The 21,580-nt window shown below is 35.9% G+C and overlaps 1 pseudogene; it reads right to left on the bottom strand.

Annotated features, from left to right (window-relative positions):
• Positions 1–17,164: 17,164 nt before the first annotated feature.
• On the bottom strand, positions 17,165–17,811 carry LOC149184481 (psbP domain-containing protein 5, chloroplastic-like; annotated as a pseudogene).
• Between the last annotated feature and the right edge of the window lie 3,769 nt (positions 17,812–21,580).

Here is a 21,580-nt window from a genome sequence, read left to right on the forward strand (position 1 = left end):
CACATTCCAGTGGCCAGCATAGATGGATATTAGTAGCCACTGACTATTTTACTAAGTGGATTGAAGCAGTCCCTACCAGGAAGGCTGATCATAATGTGGTCATAAAGTTTTTGGCAGAGAACACCTTCAACAGATTTGGTTGTCCACATAAACTAATCACAGATAATGCAATAGCTTTTAGGGAAAAAGAACTGGTGGAAATGTGTGATTCAATGGGTATCAAACTTGTTCATTCCACTTCATCCATAGGGAAATGGTCTAGCAGAATCCTCTAATAAAAGTTTGATCAGAATAATTAAAAAATTGTTAGGGGAAAATAAAAAGAATTGGGATTCAAAGCTCAAGTATGCATTGTGGGCTGACAGAGTGACCGTTAAGAAATCCACAGGAAATTCTCCTTTCAAGCTGGTATATGGCACTAATGCTTTATTCCCTATTCAGTTAACTCTCCTTGTGGCAAAATTCCTTCAACAAGAGCAGAATGAGGAAGAATATATGGCAAGGAGAATTACTGATCTAGCAGAAATACATCAGATTAGAGAACAACTAGTTGAAAAAGCTGCATCACATCAAAGAAAGTCAAGGAAGCCTTTGACAAAAGGGCAAAAACAGATAATTTTCAGGTTGGTGACTTGGTTTTGAAGTGGGATGCATTAAAGGAGAAGAAAGGAAATCATCAGAAATTTGATGCTTTCTGGACATGGCCTTTCATCATTTCACAGGTTCAAGGGAACAACACCTTCATACTGAAAAGTATGGAAGGAGAGACAATTTTTGAGGGCCCAGTTAATGGGCCGTTTTTGAAAGTTTATGTTGTTTAAGGTCTTTTGGCCTTAAAGGCTGTAAATATTTTGTGTTTATCAGTTTTGTGCAGGAAAAATAGACTCCATGCCCAATGGAACACTAGGAATTCTGGTTAATTGGTTTTCAGCTGGAAAGGCAATGGTCTGTAGGTTCTTGAGACCTCACAGGGAGGATCTCACCCCTAGAAGGAGCCAGTGTTAGCTCTGCTTCAGTTTGTAACATTTGTTGGATGAAATCAGGTCAGGCAATGCTAGTTTGGGCTGTAAAGGGTTTGCAACCGTTTATTTTATCTCTCCGTTTCATTTGTCTTATGCTCTTTTAACTCCTTATTCCTCTGTTTCCTCCTTTCCTTTTATCCCTGTTGTTCCCATCAAAACCCCTCATAAACTCTTTTTTGGCTCCCAGGCTTCTTTTTGTTTAATACCTATTAAACCCTATTAAAACCCGTTACCCTTTATTAAAATTCGAAAACCTTTTAAAACCCCGTGTTAATCCATTTTTGTTTAAACCCCGATGCAAAGGCCATAACCCTTTATAACGCGCAGATATAATAAAAAAACATAACTGGGCCCATCTGTGCCTGTCACATCAACCCAAGAGCACATGTTTGTTACCTCAACCATCTGATCGTGCCCGCTTGATGATTGAATGATAGTCGCAGTCCCTGCTCTAGTAACTTGCATGTACGTTAGACAGTGGGGAAAGCGGTTTCCCGTCGGACTTACCTGCCACGTGTCATCATATAACTTGATCGCATGCCCTTGTACATAAACTGCCTCTCCCAAAAGAGCGGTGCAGGGAGACCGCTTACCGCTCTTCCAGTACGGCCTCCTGCCCTTTATCGTGTGTTCAACTCCGTCGCCTGTCAACAGTTGGATATCCCCGAGCTTGATCCGATAGCGCTCATTTTATCTTCTTTGTAATTTCCCGTTAGCTCCGCCTGCGCATCACCGCTGTTGATTTTATCATCTGACAGCTGAGATATGTTCTACTGTTTAATCTGCCTCTGTGTCTTCCATTGCTTCCCGCTATCAGATCCAGGCCATCCATTTGAACCATCCAACGACCATCATTCATTTTCGGCTCTTTGTCCATTGTCAAGGCATTTTCAGTGTTTTTGGTTCGGCTCATGCACGCAAATAAGGGAGTGATAATACAACAGTGGGCACATTAATTCCTCATCTACCTGCATTCAAAGACACCATGGTCAAGGACAAGAAGGACAGCTTCGAGCAGATCCAGATATGAATCAGTCATGGAGCCTTGTACACATTACATTCCATTTGCTCAGAAAGGACATCAAAGTATAGAAAGAGACACTTTGTTCATTAAAAACCATCAAAATGTTATCATAGGCCCATATCTAACTGTAAATGTGGTTGGTGGATAGTTATGACACCTTCACGCATAGCCTAGCAGAGTAATTTTGTAAACAAATCCAATATATACCCAGAAAAACGATGTAATCAGGTTGATGAGTGTTATTCTGTTGTAAGCTTCAACTTCTGGAGACTGTAACTACTGTGTAACCTGTAGCTTTTGGTCTGCATTTCCAGCTAATATAAGCTTATTTTGCTATTGATTTCTCACTTTCCACTTCTCCTTCTTGTTCCAGGCTATGCCTGTTTTACATTTATTCATGTGCTTTTAATGTTTAGCATTAGAGGGGCTATCATCCCACCTCTGTGTTAGGATTTAGCATGTATCATTGAATTTGTTTGCAGGTTTCTATTGTTTTAATGCCAGAGAGCTGTCATCCTATCCGCGTATTATAAAACAGATCTACATACCTCTTAATTGGTTGCCGCTGGCCATCACAGGGTCCTATGCATCTGCTGGTGTGGTCAGTCTTCTACATTATCACCTTATCCTCAAATTGTGAGTAATTGGTGGTCTAAAGCCTTGTAGTTTGGGGGTGTTCACCCATGTCTGGGGTCAATCATAGTAGAAGTGGTTATCTGGCTTGAATATGCAGCATTTCTTACATTCATCCACCATCTATCCAAAAATTTTGTTGAGTTTGTAATGTTCCCGAGCATCTCTGATATACAACCTAGGAGAGTTTCTTGGGGTGATAACAGGGGACATGCAAGGAAAAACAGAGAAAGAACATACCATTCTGATACCACTGATATGAAATTAAACAAGAACACAAAAAATTACAGATATAACTATAAATACATAAATTAAACATAAATAACACTTCATTTCATTAATATCAGAATACTAAAACATGCTTACAAACATAATGGAAATAAACTGGCTCAGGCGATGGTATCTTATCTCTAAGAAGAGATGTGGCGGCTACATGCCTCTGAACTATGTTACAATTAGGCTCCAAGGCCTATTTATTATTGAGAAATAATGCAAAAACCTAAACATCTAGAAACCTAACCCTAGGAGATGAAGCACCAAAACTATGGGCCCTGTTTGGGTAAATTGGCACATCAATTTCTTGGGGTCGTAAATTTGGCATATGATCTCTGTTTGGCTATCATACCTTGTTTCCAAGATCTCAAAGAGTAGGCTGAAAGAAAACAGGTAGCCATGCTCAAGAGTTTAATGGTCTCTCCATTTTCCCTAAAAACATCATTGAGGGCCTCAAAACGGTTCCGGAAGTTCAGGACCTGAAAAACTGCAAAAAATAGTAAACTGTGGTACAATTAAGGAAACTAAAAACCTAAAAGAGACTGTGTTGGGAGTATAAGTGGAATAGGAGGGTGGCCACCACTATCCTCCTAGATCACTGGATTCCCTTGGTTCTGATATGGGCATCATATCCTTTTATTTATTGGTTTAGAAAATGTGCATATGTGTATATTATTATAAATAATGTATTGAGATGATTTTTAAAGCTCCATAGGTAGTATGAATATTTGTTGGTTGAAGCAAATGTGTATAAGTGTATATGTGGTTATTATTGTAAATACCGTGATGAGTTGTGTTATAAAGATCCAACAAGCAGTATGAATTGTCATATCTTCAACAATGGTCATTATAAATACTACAATGAGCTGTGTTATAAAGCTCCATAGGCTGTATGTTTTCTTTTCAACGATTTGATGTTTGTAGGTGTCATAGAACACCAAGGATGGCGTTCCCCTAATGGGGAGAGGTCTGTAACAACCTCGGGATAAAAGTTCATGTAATAAGATTAATAAAGTCAAAATAAGACCAAGGTCACGAGACATGTATTCCAAGTTGAATGTTGGGAAAACATCCTAGTGGGTGTTCATTTGGTTTATTATGGCTAAGGAAATTCGCAAAGGCAAAGAGGCATTAATTGCATTTATTTATGAAAATAATGGAAAAAAGGAAAAAAGGAAAAAAGGAAGGTGAAAGGTCACAAGTTGCATGTGAGGAGGAAATTGAAGGAAAATCTAGGAAAATGAAGAAATTAGAGGTCTTAGTGATAAAAAGGCTTCTAAGGATCAGTTCACAGGCTTTTGTCAGTTATAGCTTGGAGCTTTCTATCTATTCTCTCTCTCTCATACTCTTGCACACTTAGAGTTTCTTGGATAATTCTTGGAGCATGGTGGCATACTTTGGATTTGGATAAATAAGGCAAAGGAAAAGTGATAGAGCACAAGGGGATAAATGGATCAATGACTACATTTGTATTGCATTGCACATATCAAGTTGCATGTATGGTTTCCTTGGTAGTTTTTGCATGCACGTGGTTTCTTGGTTATGAGATGTCATTGGCATGGATGATTGCCTGGATTGGCAGTGGTTTTTCCTAGCCTTTCCATTTCCTGGATAGCCATGGTGTTGTGCGTTTACCTTTTTTTTTGGGTGCTCATGTTCCTTATGGCTGTGGGTTAAGTTATTAGTTCCTGAAGCCTTGGTTGGACAAAAACTCTAGAGCCCTTGGTGGGATGAGTTACTAGTCCTAGAGCCATGGTTGGGCAAATGCTCTAGAAGCTTGACGATAACTTTGGGTTGGGTTACTAGTCCTGGAGCCGGGTTATAGCCCTAGAAAACTTGGGTAGAGACCAATTTGGTGATGGTTAGTGATGTCTGATGTGAGGTAGAATCACTGGATGAGGGTTGAGGTGGTATGTCCTCTAGAAGACCTGGTTTGGTTTTGGTTGATTTGTTTCATGAGATCCCACATTCATGCTTCGAATATGGCACGAGAGTGACTGGCTGAAAGAAATATTTGGTTCAACCCAGTCTATGGTCGAGTGGTATGTGGAAGTCCCTGACTTGGTTATTAATTTCATATGTTAATAAGAGGTATTTTCTATTGTGATCTATGAGCATATGTATTGATTATGATGGCGACATTACGACTGAGTTGCCATGGTTTATATGTTGGTTATTAGCTGGTGATATGTTGGTTATATGATGTATATTGTTTATGGCTCTTGAAATGTTTGATGAATATGTGATTGGTTATCAAATGCATGACCTAATAGATGTTATTGTAGCTAATATGAGAGGGCATTAGACCTTCTTGACAATTCTCAGATAAGTATGAGACCCCTATGTTCAGATGTGTATTTGTGACTTATATATTTTAAGTTCATTATGTGTTTGACAATATATGTCATGGTTAGGCTTGGTTAGGTCAAGTCCATGATCAAGTTTTGTGTTAGAGGCTTTGTCTTGGTGTCATTTTTTTTTTTTAAATTTATCTTGGAAAATCTCATCAAGTTTTGGGCAATGGTCTGGAGACTAGCCCTGAAAGAGTGGCTCAAATCTCGCTGTAGCAGGCACATAACTGGATGAAAAAGACTGCAGTCTCTCCCTTGTAGGCTTATGAGAGTGACTTGAGGTCTACAGTCTCATGGATGTAGGCTTGTGCATGCGACTAGGAGTTTTTTTAGTGAAAAAGAAATCCGACTCAAGGTTTGGGCACCTAGAGGTGTTGTTTAGCTCCTTTGGGTCCTATAGCTCCTAAGGAAAGTTAGTAAGGTTTTGGTTTGTTGATTCCACTTCCTTAAGGTGATCTAGGAGGTTGAGTCATATCGTAGTAACTCTTCATCACATATTTACCTCGATGGACTGGTAAGCTTGGGTAAGTGTGAGAGGAGGGTGTTACAGTCCCCTTTCCAAATTTGATGGTGCTTTTGTTTGGTTTGATGCAGATAAAAACTTGACCTCCTACTTCATAATTCCTATCCGTCCCATGAGCATTAGCATAACTTTTCTATATATCTTATGCTTCCTTTAACCATTGCCTAATTTGTATTAGCTATTCTTTCATCTCTTGAATTAACTCTAGCCCCACAATCACTCGATCCTCTAACCTATCCCAACTTAACGGTTTCTTGCAAGGTCTTCCATATAATGCTTCATGTGGAGGCATTTTTATTGAACTATGGTAAGTGCTATTGTAGGAAAATTCAACTAAAGGCAAGTACTTTTCACAATGTGTTTGTTGGTCCATAACATACATCCTCAACATAAACTCCATTTCTTGGTTCACTCTTTCTGTCTGTCTATTAGTCGCAGGGTGATAAGTTGTACTTAAATTTAGTTGGTTCCCAAAGCTAACTGAATACAAGTCCATAACCTTGAAGTGAATCGTGAATCCCTATTTGATATGATCTTCTTAGGTATGCCATGGAATCTAATAATTTCATTTATAAATACTCGAGCCACATCAACAACTTCATAAGTATCTTTTATGGGAATAAAGTGAGCACATTTAGTTAGTTTATCCACCACGACCAAAATGGCATTGTGCCTTTGTGGGGTAAGAGGCAATCCCACAACAAAATCCATAGAAATCATCTCCCACTTGGTCATAGGAATGTTGTGTGGCTGTAGGAGATATATTAGTTGATGATGGTTGGCTTTTACCTGTTGACATTCAAGACATTTTGCAATGAAATGGACAATATCGCGCTTCATTCCTGCCCAAAAGAAGAGTTTCCTTTTGTCGACATACATTTTCTTTATGCCTGGATGTGCACAATAAAGTGCTCTATGGGATTCTTTGAGGATGGTGTTTTTAATATCTCCATCATTAGGTATATACATCCTTCCCCATAATCATAACAATCCATCATTCTCTAGTTCATATCCCTCAAACTTGGGTCCTCTTGGGTCTTTACTTTGAAGCAAAAATCTTGCTTTTATATACAAGCTATCTCCTAAGAGATGTTCTAGTGCATGCTCCTTCAAATCTACTTTAATGGGTTAAAGGGAAAATATCCTTGGTCTTCTACTTAGGGAATCTGCCACGACATTCTATTTCCCTTTGATATATGAAATTCTAAAGTTATATTCGGTTAAGAATTCACCCCCAACGTCATTGCATGACATTTAAGTCCCTTTGAGTAAACACTATTTCAAACTTTGGTGATCGCTTTTGAGCACGAAACTTCTCCCTACAAGGTAATGTCTCTATTTTTTTAAAGCTAGCATTACAACAACCAATTCTAAATCATGCATGGAATATAGTTCCTCATGAGGTTATAACTTCCTTGATGTGTATTCTATCACTCCTTTTTCTTGCATTAATATTGCACCTAATCTTTGTTTGGATGCATTGGCACATACAATAAATTCCTTGTCCATTTTAGGTACTTGCAAGATTGGTGCACTAGTCAAAAATATTTTAAGCTTGGCGAATGTAGTGTTGCATTCCTTAGCCCACTCATATATAACTCCTTTGTGTTGGAGGGTGGTGATAGGTTTTGCAATTTTTGAGAATCCTTCTACAAACCTTCGACAATACCCTACTAAACCCTTAAAACTATGCACTTAATGCACATTTTTCAGTATTGACCAATCCATGATTGATTTTACCTTCTTGGGGATCCACTCAGATCCCTTCACCAGATATAATGTGGCCCAGGTAATGAATTCCTTTCGTAAAGAAGGGACACTTTGATAGTTTTGCCATATAACCGGTGCTCCCTTAGGCAAGGTGACACTATATGTAAGTGTTATTCATGTTGTTTTTCATTTGTGGAGTAGATGAGAATATCATCTAGGAAGACTTGTAAAACACTATTCCAACAATTCCTTTAGTTGCATTTGCAACTCTTAAAGTTCTAGAGTCGTCATTTTATAGGGTGTTTTAGAGATTGGTTATGTACCACGTTTTAATCCTATTATGAAATCAAGCTCCCTTTCAGGAGGAAATCCTGGTAATTCCTTGGGAAAAACATCTAAGAATTCAAGCAATACTGGATTATTCTCTAAGGATGGTACCTTTTCCTTGCATACTTGTTACAGATCCATTTGGGCACATCAAATCCCAACATCCAGATCAGTGTTTTAGGGATCATCAAACCCTAATTTCAATTGCTTCATTCCCTAAACAAGTCACCCCTTTGAATGCCTCCTTCCCAGACAGTTTCATGACTTGAAAACATCCAGAAACAACCTCTAGAAGGACCAGCACAGGTAAGCCCTTATGAGGGTGCGCTGCAGAGTAGTTGAGTCCACTGCTAGGGTGCTCTGCAGAGCACTTAGGCTTCCTTTCACCTGCGCTGGGCGAGAATGAGCGAAATTCACATAGGGTTTGGGGAATATTCTTATCTTTTGGAGTCATCTAGAAGGTTCCCTCACTTATCAACTCCTATGAGCTCGAAAATGGATGAGGAATGAGTTAAGGTGCATCCTATCCTCTCATCCCTTCCTCCATGGAACTAATTCTAAGTATGGAAGGCCATTCAATGCCACCATTAATGACAAAACCTCCTTCATCTTCCTATAAATTGACCACTCATCTAAGTGATCAGGGGCTGGATTATGTTGAATTGTAAGGGGATAATGCTGTTATGAGATTTGGCTTTGAAGCAAGTATTGTAATGCTACAAGTTTTTCATGCTTTTGATGTGATGTGGATGGGATCCAAGCTGGAGGAATGGCTTTGAATCAAAAACCAATGGTTGTAATTCCTTCTTCTATCTAATAAAGTGTTTGAACCTTTTTCCCATATGTTTGTATTGTTTCATAATGCTTATATGTGTGAATTGTATCTGATTCCTTTCACTTATATTTTAATAGATTGTATGCTTTGATCGATTCTTTGTTTTCTATTGTGTTTACAGGGTACTTCTCAAGCGGATTAAGTACGGGAAGGAGTGATAGGAACGATACAAGGGAGATGAGAGGAAAGCAAAACTACAAGTAGGTCTTCTATCTTCTCATCTTATCTATTGCTTATAGGAAAAGTCTAAAACACTTTAAACTGTTGTTCTAGATACAGCTACTTATCTAGAGAATTAGTATTTATCCGTAGATACCAAATTCTCCAAAACAAATTGGCGAATCCACTGGGGAATATCATCCTTCCTAGTAGCTTATTCACCTCCTAGGACATTCTTATAGATGCCACTTGTGTTCATTGACTGTATTTCAACTCTTTTGCATTGAATTTTGGTAAAAAATTGAGGTTAGATGACTCTTGAGTGGCCTCTCAGGAATCGGCGCAGGCTTGGTCAGGGGACAGTGCTCTGCAGAGCATCCTTGAGTGAGAGACAGTGCTCTGTAGCACAGTTATGCCCTCTTTGACCTGCGTTGATCCACCTTAGGGAAAATTTTCACCTTTGGATTGAGTTTTTGCCAACTTTTCTCTGTTTGTTTGCTTGCTGATTGATCAATGAATGTTATGTCTTAGAGAACAATTTTCTATCTCCTTGTCTAGCCCTACTTTGATTTGATTGATTAATGTTTTTTTAATGTTTTCTTTGTCATTATCAGTCTATATTCAAAGTTAGAATACAATTGATTAATCTTTGTTCGAAAGAAAGTGTCGTAAAGTATTATTTTCCTTCGAAACAGAACTGTCGTAAAAGTCTTCGTTCTTATGAAATATTGATTAATTGTATATGCATGTTTCCTTTTTGTTCATCATAACATTAAGGGATTCGAAAAGAAAAAATTGCATTGTTCATATTGTAGTTTGTGAATGCTTGAAAGGAATAACTAGGGAAATTGCATTAGATGTGCTCGTTGCTCTTTGTCAAAAATTTGATTGCTCTATCCCTACTAGCTAAGGATTTTCATTGTTAAATTGAATGGAAATAATGCTTATCATATTAGTTTCATTTTAGGAATTGCAAACATACATCACGTGGTGAACCTTGAAAGGAAAATTATAAAGAAGATAAACTTGAAATTTACCTGAATTTACCTAATGGAGCATTGTCACCTAACGAAAAACATTTAGAGGTCTAGGCTAGAGACGTATTTTGGCATCGTAAAACAAAGCAACTGTTACTAACTTGTCTGCAATACATCTCGAGTGTGATACCTCATTCCACGTATGTGAGTATATCGTAGCTCATCCACGTACCTTCGGGTATATAGGGCAATGTTATAGTACGTAAAGTATAAGGGAAATAAGGGTAAAGTTAAGTTTCCCTGTAGGTTATGTGAAGGGAATCACCCCATTCACCTTTGTCCCTATCTGGATGAAGCCAAAAAAGTGTTGGATAACCGTCCTGCTTCACCGCAACAACTTCCATCTGGTTACAGGAGACTCTCCCTTAATCCTTCACTAGTTGATGAATTGACTGACTCAAATAAACCATTGGTCAAACCCATTCTCTTTGAAAGTGAATCCTATGAGTCTATACCCGACCCAAATCAACAGGTCGAGGTAACAGTTGACCTGATTTCACCTTCAGTTAATCGTACCTTTCCCGAAGAGAGTAAATATGATACCACTCAGGTTATTTTTGTTTCTTCAGATTCCAATGAGCTTGGGGGCAATCCTCATGTTCCATCAAGACAGGAGGAAAATCCTCTCGCTCTCGTAACTTAAGGGGTTAATTCTCCTGTTCTTACAGTACCCCCTCCAAGTAGTCTGGTCACTTCTTTTGATTGGAATCGACTGGTAGGATTCCGTCTTCCTTCTTATGTGCCTTTCTATATCATAGTACAGGTTTGTAATATGATTGTATCTGGCACTATTATAGATGAAGGCGCATCAATGAGTATCCTTTCCTCAACTGCTTGGCAAGTGCTCGATTCACCGCCACTTGTGCCTGTTACCTAGAATCTGTTGGCTTTTAACAGAGGAACCAATCAACCATTAGGGATCCTCCCTCAGTTACCTATTGCTTTGGGAGGAAAAATCATTTATCTGAATGTGATGGTAGTCTCAGGTCCTTTAGATTACAATTTAATTCTTGGGTGCGACTATGTTTATGACATGGGAGCTATTGTTTCAACACTCTTTCGAGTGATTTTTTTCCCACATGAAGGCAGAATTGTCACCGTTGACCAACTTTCATTTCCCGATCCAAATATGGCTCCCAGTCAAGGATAATTTTAGGGGCGAATGTTCGCCCTTTGGCGAAATTAAGGGGTTTTAAATTTTTAGTGGGCAAATATTTTGTATCATAGTAAATTTTTACAAATCACCTCAAATAGCCCACCTTATTTTAAGGGAGAGGGTAAAAAAGGTAAATTTAGCCCTTGAAATTAGGACTTACAACCTTCCATTCGCCCATTTTCAAGAATAGGTTTTATTTAAGTGAATCCATTCGCCCATTTTCAAGAATAGGTTTTATTTAAGTGAATCCTATGGGCCAAATACCATATTTATAAAAGAGGTATGGTAAAATAATAAAAATATAAATAAATGAGAGGTATGGTAAATAAATAATTTTTTTTTTATATTTACTCCATAAGTCACCTTATATACATGTAAGGGCGTAAACAAATAAAAATATAAGTAAAGTGGAGGTATGGTAAATAAATAAAACGTCTTTTCATACTTACTCAAAAGGTATGGTAAATAAATAAAAATATAAATAAACTAGACGTATCGTAAATAAATAAAACCTCTTTTTATATTTAGTCCATAACTCTCGTTCTATTTATGAAGGCTCAATAAAGAGGTTTTATTTAAGTGAATCCTATGGGCAAAATACCATATTTGTAAAAGAGGTATGGTAAATTAATAAAAAATATAAATAAAAAAGAGGTATGGTAAACAAATAAAACATTTTTTTATATTTACTCCATTAGTCACCTTATATTTACGAACACTCAAAAAATGGGTTATATTTAGGTGAAACCTATGGCCAAAATACTATGGGACAAATACCATGGACTAGATTTTTATTAATACCATGAAAAAAACCATTATTAACCCTAATATTAGAATTAATAAAAATAAAAATGGCACATGGTATTGACCCATGGTATTCACCAAAATGGCACATGGTATTGACCCATGGTATTCACCTGGAATCTAGCCTATTTAAATGGGGGAATTAAACCAGCATGTAGCCTATGCTAAGATTCACTAGGACTTTACAAAGTTTTATTATTTTCTTACAAGATTTCATAATTGAGTAAAATATTCGCCATGCCTGGTGAGAGATTCGCCAAAAAATTATATATACATATTATATTATTGATAAAATCGCCTTCCATTTTTCCTATATACCATGGAGATTCGCCCATTTATTATATTTATAAATTTAGGGGAGGTTCTTAAAATTTTCCCTGCTCCCAGTCAACCATTGTTATATACCTAGGGGGGATAATATGGGGTACCAAGGGAGGTACCCAAGGCAATAATGTAATAATGGGATGGGCCATAGTAATAAATAAGGTGGTTAACCCATATCATGTAAGGGACCACAAGTAGTTAGTGTAATGTAATGGGCCCATGGTATTAGTTTGATGGTATGAGGGAACCATGGTAATGACCCATGGTATTGTATGTATGAGGCCTATATAGAGGCTAGAGACTCCACGTCAAGGAAGAGTGTCAAGGATTATTGTATGAACATGCATATGATGTATGGTGTTGCCCTACATTAAGGGTTTGATCAATAAGCAATAATTTCATATACTTTCTGGGTTCATTTGTATTATCTTATATTTTCATATCAGATCTATAACAAGTGGTATCGGAGCTACAACAAGTGGTATCAGAGCTATAACAACCATCTTCCCTAAGTGGTCCTTTTGTACCAATGGTATCATCCCCGCCATGGGTCAATTATGTGGCAACTCGTTCCATACCTACATCAACTGACGATCAATTCAGTGATGTTGTACATCATGTACTGGGGGCATTGGAACCAGATCTCTCCTTCATGACCTCTTATGAGGATAGTTCCTTGTCTTGTGTCAACCTCGTTAAAAAATGAAGCAAGGAGTATGAGGATAGTTCTTTTACTGTGTCAACCTCATTAAAAATTGAAACAACTCCCATGAGGATAGTTCTTTTACTGTGTCAACCTCATTAAAAAATGAAACAGGTCCATGAGGATAGTTCCTTGTCTTGTGTCAACCTCGTTAAAAAATGAGCCCAAGGATATGAGGATAGTTCCTTGTCTTATGTCAACCTCGTTAAAAAATGAAACCAAGGATATGAGGAAAGTTCCTAGTCTTGTGTCAACCTCGTTAAAAAAAGAAACAAGAAATCTGAGTAGAGTTCCTTGTCTTGTGTCAAGCTCATTAAAAAATGAAACAAGGTCCCAAGTTCCAAGTCGAGTCTTTGATTAGATCTCATAAATGTAGAAATTTCACCGTATATCACTTGATAATGCAAACAATGTAAACTTTGAAACGGGAACTGATACTGTTACTTGTTTCGTAGAGATAGCAAAAAAGTGACCTGATTTTGAAAAGGGGTGATGCAGAACACGCATGCTTTTTTTAGAGCATAGTTTTTGGCACTTCAATTTTTTTATGTACATTACATTTTAGAATGGTAGTGATTTTCATGCTAATTTAAAAAAGTGGGTATTCTGCATCAGACCCTTTTTTTAAAAGACCTATTTTTTGACTTTAAATTTTCTAATGTATGAAATGTAAATAATTATTTTTTAAATTTAATAATTTTTGAAGTGGTCATTTTCTTCATATTTTCTTATTTTTTATTTTTATTTTAATTTTTTTGTAGTGAGGTTTTTATTGTTTTGCATTTTTAAATTAGAAGGTCGATATTTTGAATTTTCGATATTCTACATATTTATACATCCTTAATTAATTTTTCCATCCACATGAAATAATTGTTTCTAAAAAACAATATTTTTTAACAATGGACATAAAAATAACCATTTTTAACATAAATATAACTAAAAAACTACACGTTTTGATAATTTTTGCTAGAATTGACATGACAAAATAACAATTTTTATACGAAAATTTTAACTAAAAATGGTTAAATAATATATTTTTTAATGAATTTCATGTCAAAAAAATAATAATAATCACTTTTTTTTTTTCAAAAAATAATGATTAACTTAAAAATTAATGCGAAAATCATATCTTAGAAATATTGAACGCATAACAACCTTAATTGAGTGTTTATTCTTCTCATAAAATGTCAAAGTCAAAACATTGCGAAGCTTGATTTCCAAGCATAACTTAAATTTAATCAACAATGTCACGTAATCCAAACTCTTCGTCCTCTAGGTTTTTATCATTGTCTTCTTCCATAATATTTTCTGCTTCCTTTTGCTTATTTTCCTCTTCTAATGGATCTTTGATGTCTGCGAATCTCCCAATGTATGTCTTTCCAAACATTCCATGTAATGGTGGTTGGGGTTCCTTTGCCTTTTTTGCCACACGTGATTCACTAAAGTCCCCTTTCTTCAACCCAATTTCTTGCATTGCATCTGGAAGAAATTGAAGAGCATTAATTCTTTGCTGAATGAAATTGCATTATATTGGATCTTTTTCAATTGCAATGCAATTTCTTCCTTTTTGAAGGCAACATGCTAGTGTTGTACCTAATTATCAAGCACAAAAGAAATATTGAAATAAATTGGTACAATGACATATAAATTAATAAATAACATATTGAAATTCAATTCCATATAATAAAACTTACCTGAGCCAGAAAATAAATCCAAAACCCAATCTCCTTCATTTGACTGCCGCAAAGACATGGCTAAATCGAGCTCCTAAATAACATTGGGTTACATTGTTTAAGTGCTCAAACAACTCGATCGAGCGCTTAAAAAGGGATCAATTGAGCAACCAACCCAAACGCGCCATCTCTTGCCAAAAAGTGTAACCCAACTCCATGCTTTCACCTTTATAGATTATGAATTTCTAACAATCTATATCCTAATAATTATTATTATCCAATTTTAAGGTCATAGCCAAGCCAGACACCAAAATTGGTGTATGAAACCCCCTTGTTTGTGGGATAAGAGACCCACTTCCACGCAACGATTTGATTATTGTCTACGAAGGCATACCTACTCTAACCCCTTCTGGTTTTTGAACCTATGACCTCTTAGGAGGAAACACATGCTCTTAACCATTAGGCACTTGACTTGAGATGCCTCATGTTTAACTCTAATGTTATAGGAGCATTTTCTCAAGAACTCTATCCAATAATTGGACCTCACACACTCTATTGACCTCTAATTTCAATTATGTGGCATTTCAAAGTTTACCCTCCAAAACTCATTTAAGGCCATAAATCACACTTAATATTGGTTTACTATATTTGTGAAATTTCTAATTCTTTATAACTAATCATTTAGTTTGGGTTGTTGTTTCTGAAAGGGTATGGCCCAAAGCTTAATTATGTCCAATGTCACTTCGTAATCTAATGATATGTAAGAAATATCTCTTCCACTTGAATTAATAAGATAATAGAAACCTCACATACTCAAAACAAACTTATTGAAAACCAATTTGATTCAACTGTACATCGATTGGTGCGTTTTTCATTTGATTTCATGGCGTACATTTTGCTAACAATGTTGACAAAATCCAATCCATTTAATGTTGAAAAAATACGATCTATTTAATGAAGTAAAAAATTACAATAAATTTTTTGCCTTTTTGGAAATGAAGTTCTAAAACATCTTTAATCCAACTCTTTTACAGGGCATTGACAACAAACAAGCAGTTCACATCATAGGGCTCAACCGACATATTGTTGAGCATAGATGCTATTTTAGATTTGTTTTTCAACCTCTTCAATTTCTTGCAATGATAATATGAATGTGTTGTGCCTTATTTTCATAAAAAGTTCACATCACAGGGCTAATGTAATTTGTCTTATTTTTTTTTTTATATCTATTGTAACAACGTAAATATCTATCTCTCTTTTTGTGTCTTCATATAATTATGTGTATCTCTATGTAAGAAAGAAACTATATAGGTACAAATAGAAAGTAAATAGTATATCTATCTTAAGAAACTAAATAGTATATCTATTTTAAGAGGAACATGATTATTCACAAATGAATGTACTATCTATTTGACATGAACTTGATGATATATATTGTATTATCAAGATTCATTGTCTTGATTTTTGTTCATAGTTAGTCAATTGATGATATATATTGTATTATCGAGATTCATTGTCTCGATTTTTGTACGTAGTTAGTCTGTTTTATCCATGTCTCGATTTTTGTACTTAGTTGGCCTGTTCTATCCATGTTTATTTAGTGTTTATACATGATATTGTTAAATTTATTTATTTAATTACAATAGTTTTTTCTTTTCTAACATATTTATATTGGTACACGCATATGTATGACTTTTTTGGGACATTAATCAAGAATTTCCATTGCAAATTTGTAAAAGAGAGATCTCAAATATAGTTTTTACTTCTCTATCCTAAAAAGAGCTTTTTGTCTTGAATAAAGCTTGACTGATCTTGGATCCAGTTTCAAGTGCAGATCAAGAAAATGTGAAAGAGTATACCTAAGTAAGCAGCAAAGCAAAGTCAAAGGTAGATGGTCCTTTCCGTTCTTGTCACGGACTTCCATCCACCACTGTTGTGGCTCTTGTTATAAACTCATTTCTTTTATCTACCACTGTTGTGGCTCTCGTTATAAACTCGTTTCTTTTAGACAAATTGGTTAGTTTTCTCTCACAGCCATTAGACATTTGGACCTAGAGTTTATGCGATATGTATATATTCCCAAGCGTAAGTTTCATTTTCTTTAACTTCATGATATTTAGCTGCATTTTTTGACAGTAAATGTTTACTTGTCTAAGTCTTGTTTACAGTGGATATGACTCTTGGTGAAGACATTTATCGAACTCTATATATAATGTTTCTTTCAAGACTGATAAATTCCTTTTCTTTTATACTGGAAAGGAAGAGGGTTTCGACCTGTCTATACTATTCCTACTTTATTTTGACTGTTTAGAAAAGGAGGTCTCAATTTAGTTGGTTGTAAAACCTCATCTTTCTTCTTTGTAGTTTTATAACGAATTTCTTTAAACAATATTATTCACACACAACCATGATTTTTATTTATTCATAAACCCCACATATACATATATATATAGTATTGGATGCCCAGTAAGCACTGTTTGGGGCGATTATGAGAATCGCTGGGTGGTGGGGCGATTCTCAGAATCACCCCGCCACCGATTCTGAGAATCACCCCACCACCCGACAATTCTCAGAATCACCCCATATGCTACAAATCACCCCAAACAGTGCTTATTGGGCATCCAATATGATATTAAGCGGAGAAATTCTAGCCCTGCGAAAGATCTGTGGTGATAGCACTGCTGGGAATTGAACTGGGGTCACCTTGGGTGTTATTGTAACAGAATCGGTGACATCTTTTGCATCCCATGTGTTCTTGTCCTTTGAAGTCAGAAAGTGATAGTTTGGAGGACCTATCAAAACAGAAATAACGAGGTTGTCTTTGATGTCTCGACGTTCGGAAACAATGCGCTGCCGGCATCGGCAGATAAGGGCGCAACTGAAGAATATCGGTCTGGCTTTCTAGACTTGATCCACTTCAATTTGTATTGTCACTTGGGTACATTCAGAGGATAAGAAAATGTGTAACCATTTATCTCATCAACCTGTAAACCATATTCTGGCTCTTCAAATATTTTATCTGTATCAAGAGCTCTCCCAGACTCAGCAGCAAATAAAAATGATATTGGCCCCCAAAACCCGTACAATAGCAAATCCCTCCGACAGATATAATCTTTATTTGATCCTAACACTGTCATATCTCTATCCTCTGGCACTGCCTTCAAATCCCCTTTAAAGTTGAAAGACTTCACTTTATAAGTAGATTGTTTGCAGTGCGGATATTTATTCATCAGAGAGGCCGAGACTTTGTCGGTCATCATCGTTCAATTCATGGATGAAGACGATCCTCCAAGGCAGCGAAAAAAGATCACGACAAACTTCTTTGATTAAGTAGATGAGTAACGCTATTGCGAAGAGTACTGCCGCAATTGTCGAAGAGCTAACTAATACCTGCCACTGCGCGTCCATAATTACTCGATTTCTGTTTCCAGATGTATAACGTGTCTCAGGTGGTGATTTTTTTTTGTTTTGAAGAATGTCCCGAGTTGATCTTCTCTAATTTATCAATGAGGTACGTGTTTTATATCCCTCAGGCATTTTCAAGACCAATATATAAGCCGACACATATTCTCGGTGATTTTTTTTGTCTTAAAATATATTAAGTGTCCCCATGGGGTTACATGGACTTTCAATGTAAGTTGTAACTAAAATTCATTGTCCCTATCTAATAATATTAGACATTAGACATTAGTTGGAGGTAAAATTGATAAAATTATGAGCTCAAGATTTAAGTTAATATGGTGGAGATAATATAGAAAGTTCGGGGTTTCATATGGTCTATCATGAGTGTTATTTTAGTTCATTATCATTCAAACAAGGGGCCGTTAAGTTTGGTGTTATCCGTGTCTAAGATATTTAGATGAAAATTGATCGAGATTAGGTTTTTACCTTGATTAAGAAGATTTTTAAAATGATTAAGTATAAGGGAATGGAAATAGGAGTAGTTTTTAAAAGAAAAATTCAAGTGTGTTTTCTAGTCAATTCATCTTTATCTAAGATATTTACATGAAAATTGATTGAGATTATGGTTTTCACCTTGATTAAGAAGACTTTTAAAATGACCATGTTAAGCATAAAGGAATGGAAATAGGAGTAGTTTTTAAAAGAAAAATCCAAGTGTGCTTTCTAGTGAATTCATGGAAAGACAATAGATAAGTCTAAAATATTTGAAATTCTTTAACAATAAGGTTATAGTTATGGTACAATAATATATTTTTAGTTAATTTTATTAGGAATTCACAAGAGATTAGATATATTTGTTTAACATTGAAAGCTTTTTATCGAGTATTAAGACATACTTCTTTATTATATTAATTTATCCATAAAGGTCATTTACTTTAAAAAAAATAAATTTTGTTACTTTCACTTTAGGTTTGGTTTTTGATCCAATGGGTTTGTATAGATCTCGAGGTAATAGACTCCTTAAATATGACTCAAGGATTTCTAAAAGTATTCTTCCAATATTAATGAGTTTCTATGTCTACAACGTAATCACCACAATGAAATAATAAGCATTTACTACCAACTATATGTTCATAGCCCCATAAAAGGTTTTTATATCCCTCGTTACTTCCCCCATTAGGGTGCTTTTCATTTATTTTATTTCTCCCTTTTCTTTTATTTAGATATGAGGATGGGTAACATCTAATTGATAATAGTGGGTGAAGCAACGCATTGAATAACCATATTAATAGGGGTGTCTCCTTATATTGGGTGTAAATTCTTGCCCTAATTGACTTTTTAGAATTGTTTCCAAGGGAGATGTTTTTATGCTGTTGTTAAGATATTCATAGTGAATTTTATAAATGTAATCCTTTCTCAGTGGTAATTGATGTTAATGGAGGTCCAAACTTAGTTTGCTCATTTTGGTTGTGTTTCCCATTGTGGTATTAGCGTCCATGTGCTCCTCATGAGTCACCTGCAACAAAATAAGACAAACACAAAATACCATGAAGGTAGCAAATGAAGTTATGCTACCTTCATTTCTCGGGAACACATTTATGAGGGAGTAACAAGGTTCTTGAGGTGTAACTGAGTTGCTTTAGAACAAATGAAACTTGCTTCTGGGATTCCTTGTGAACTTTTTGTGAACATATTTTATGGAGAGGGTGATCAGTTTAGCGAGGGTCATTAGAGGAGATTCACTGTAATCTGACTCCAGTTCCTCTTTTTGGCGAAATCCTGGCCTCCTATGAATTTGTCATGCTCAAAATTAAAATAAGGATAATCAGGAAAATGTGCTTGATGTGATATGATAAATTTGTCCATCTATGTTTAGGTGAAATAACCATGGCATGTAATGGTTGAAAACATGTTGAATTTATACTTAAGAAAGAAAAATGATATTCTACCAAAAACATTAATGTGTTTTTTTCCTCATAAAAAACTTTGTTTGGCACATAAAAAATTGGTTTTACTAGCATTTTTTAAAAAGTTTGAAAATTGACCCTAAAAAAAAAATCATCGTTCTAGTATCATCACTTTTTCGTTTTGAAGCTATATTTTGCACGAAAATTTCGTAGTAAATTTCGTAGTCACTGCCATTTTTAAAACATGTTCAAAATTGACCCCTAAAAAATAAAATCATCATTCTGGTATACACACTTTTCGTTTTTAGCACTGCTTTTGATGTTTTTTCGGGGTTTTTTGGCCAAAGTTCCCGTTTTCAATTTATAGTTCCCGTTTCAAAGTTTACATTGTTTGCAATGTAACTAAAGCAAAATACTTGATCTACTTCTACAAACAAACTTGCGGAAGCTTAATTGATTCTGAGCAAGATCAAATAGAACACATATAACAAAGAATGAGAAATCAATCACACATGAACACAGAAGAATACTTTGGGGAAAGCCTCAGCTAAAAACCCCGCTATTTGTATTATCATACAAGTGGAAATATGTTCGGATTACACAAAGCTTTAGCTCACAAGCTATCCAGCTCTCAGTACAATCCCTCAATGTTGCTCATAGACAGAAGAGACAACACATATGCCTTCCTTCAGTCCTCCAAGTCTCCTATTTCCTTGCGCAATTTCTCCTGGGTCCTCAAGCTACCACCTTTGTGTAATAATCCCTCACACACTACTCTGACCTCTGAAATAACTGCACAAACCTGAAGGAGATAATTTCTCCTGCATGGATGAGTTTCCTTTATAGGAAAATTCCTCCAACTGATAGTACAATGTCCCTCTCTTTAATCTCAACTGGGTCTCTGTCTGAACTAACATGCATTGGTTATTTATGAGAGAATATTCAGTTATCTGGAGAACACTAGTTGCATGCATACATGTATTAACTGATTGAACTCACAATTAGTTCCTCCAACTGTTTGGAACTAATTTAACTGGACTTAACTCAGTTAACTGAGCTAACTAGTTACAACTCAAATACAACTCATATTTATCTCCTTAATTAAGGGATAACTTCCTCAATCAAAGGGATAACTGTTGCATGTATTCACAAAGACTTCATGTTTGATTTTCTCCAACTAATTAACTCAAAATTATTTTCAAACAGCTAGTGAGACTAAATTTGAATTTGAATTCTCAATTTTAATTTAGGGACTAATTAAAATTGGAATCTATCCCAAAATGATATTTATAACAATGCTATTTTTAGCACTTCCATTTTTCATTCCTCGTTGCTATGTCCAACACTGGTACCTGAACTGCTATTTATAACAATGCTATTTTTAGCATTTCTTGTTGCCATTTTCAACACTCCCTCTCAACAAGAAAGGAATTCAACTCGAACCCGGTCCTAAACCTTTGGAATGTTCTGCATGCAACACTTCTCCCAAGTGTTGTTACTCCAACAACTTTATAGACAAAAAAAACTCCTAACTAACCTCCCTGTTGGGCTAGAAACATCCTCTGATGCTGAAGCTCCATCTGCCGCTGACAAGTGCTCCCTCTCTGACCTCTGAGCTACTGCAACACTCCATTCATCTCGTACCATTGCACACCTCTCTGTGCCATCTTGCACTGGTGCAACACTCCTGTGCCTCTCGCATTGCTGTAGCTTGCTA

This window comes from Pinus tabuliformis, chromosome 3_2, assembly GCF_031772625.1.
Source record: "Pinus tabuliformis cultivar Carrire ecotype Pingquan chromosome 3_2, CPIR1, whole genome shotgun sequence".
Classification (NCBI taxonomy): domain Eukaryota; kingdom Viridiplantae; phylum Streptophyta; class Pinopsida; order Pinales; family Pinaceae; genus Pinus; species Pinus tabuliformis.